Source organism: Lissotriton helveticus, chromosome 3_1 (assembly GCF_964261635.1).
Source record: "Lissotriton helveticus chromosome 3_1, aLisHel1.1, whole genome shotgun sequence".
In the NCBI taxonomy this organism is placed as follows: domain Eukaryota; kingdom Metazoa; phylum Chordata; class Amphibia; order Caudata; family Salamandridae; genus Lissotriton; species Lissotriton helveticus.
The window spans coordinates 1,030,544,506-1,030,546,484 of NC_136061.1; the positions used below are offsets into that span (position 1 = coordinate 1,030,544,506).

The following is a 1,979-nucleotide window of genomic DNA, read 5'->3' on the forward strand; positions in this document are numbered from 1 at the left end:
ATAAAAGGCATTGTCATTTTACAATGCTCATAGCTGAAACTCTCGGATATACGAGACCTATTGCATTGCAAATGCTTTATTAATCTGCTTGAACCACACAAAATAAAGGACTCTCGAGCCACAATTTGGAGGGAGAAGTCAGCAAGGAGACACCAGAGCCCCCTTTCGCCCTGTAACAAAGTGCCTAGTCTTGGAGAAAGTACGGGGGGAGAAGAGACCGAACTATAGAGAGTGGGGCAAACCTACAAATGGAATGGAGCATGGTTTTCCGTCTTGTCTTCAAAGTTAATTTCTTGATGTCGCTCGCTGTCACCAACTATTCTTCAGAATCTCTATATTCCTTTGAAGGACATGTCAATTCCTATCCTCTCGATTCTCTTGATCCTTCACTTTTTATCTAATTTCTCCCTCAGGCCTTCATACTACTCCTAATATTTTCGAATCTCTTCCTTTCTATTTCTCATCTCTGTCTTCTTAACACGTTTCTCATTACATCTCGTCTCTATATGTATCCCTCTCTCATGTTTACACTTGTGCCTTTATTCCCCACTCCTCTCTCTTGCAGTCTTAATGTTTGGCTATCCCTCTGTCCATGAGGTCTAATGTAACTTCAGGGCTTTTAATCAGATACATTTTCCTCATAGTCACACGCATTTCCACTTTATTAATCTATTAATGTACTGATGCTCATGGACTGTATGGAGCACACATGCATGTTTAGCTGATGCCTCGCATTTTCATTTATATAACCCAATCCTGGAGGCATTATCCAACCATATGACCATCTGCAACATCTGCATTATAAGACACAAGGGATTGCAAAAGCACTTGTGCCTTCCTTCGCTGCCTTTGATTTGGGGTACTTGCGGCCTGTGGACCCAGACTTCCTTGGGCAAGAGCAAGCGAGCAGAGCACCGCCGAGGGCCACCAGCAACGACCCTGCCCAGCCAATGAAGATTGCAGATCCAAACTCATATTTGGTGTTGACCGGGGTGAAGGAGTTGTAGTCCTGCACAATCGTGTTGCCGTACCATGAACATGCAACCAGAGCAGCCAGACCTCCCAGCAGGAAGACGATGCCCCCGGTCATGGCGATGCGTGCCTTCTTCATCTTGTCGTCTTCACCACACTTGGTACATTTCATGCTCACAGCGGACACCACAATGAAACCACCATCAGCGCTCGCGTGGCCTGTAGAGAACCGGACAGCGCCAGGATGCTGTCTTACACCTTGCACTGCATCTGGCCCGTGCTCTGGATGGCGCTGCTCATCCACTGCCCCTGGTTGACGGCGATGGTCGTGATGATGCTGTCCCCGGTGTAGGAGCTCATCTGCCACTGGGGCAGGATGGTGGGCACGATCAGCCCAATCCAGCCCAGCAGCGCCAGTACGAAGCCCATCATCTGCAGTCCCGAGTTCGCCATGATTGATCCTGGCCTCTGCAGCACCTCCCCTCCAGTCCTGTCAAGTATCACGCATCAGGAGTGACGCTAACGCATTTCAGTGTGGTGTTACCGCATGACCGTACTGAAATGCATTGTCACGCATTTTTTGCCACTCTGCTGACAGCACTGAAACAGCGCCTCTGACACCTCTGTGCCATGCGCCCGGCCCAGCTGCAGCAGACTTCACTTGCCAGGCTCGGACTGTAACACTAAAGAGTTAACAGATTGTGCGCTCACTCGTGCCCTGCTACAATGTTACAATCTGCCCGGCAGCTCTGTGGCACCGCGGGGTAGATAATGTAACCTCACGCCCTGGAACAGGAAACGAGGCGGGCCGGGGTTGGGTTTGGACTAGACTGGACTTGAGTTTGTAAGGGGCTGGCTATGCAGTAGGCGCCAAATTCAATCATGGCGTGGCCCGCAGCATCGCGCTGCCTGCTGCAGCTCACAAGGCATGCATGGGCCAAATTCAGCGTGCTGTCAGCTCCTCAGAATGGATCAACTAATAATTGCCATAGCCAGCCAAAGAAGAC

General features: G+C 50.0%; 1 pseudogene; it reads right to left on the bottom strand.

Annotated features, from left to right (window-relative positions):
* Positions 1 to 799: 799 nt before the first annotated feature.
* LOC144824204 (claudin-7 pseudogene) lies at positions 800 to 1,425 on the bottom strand (annotated as a pseudogene).
* Between the last annotated feature and the right edge of the window lie 554 nt (positions 1,426 to 1,979).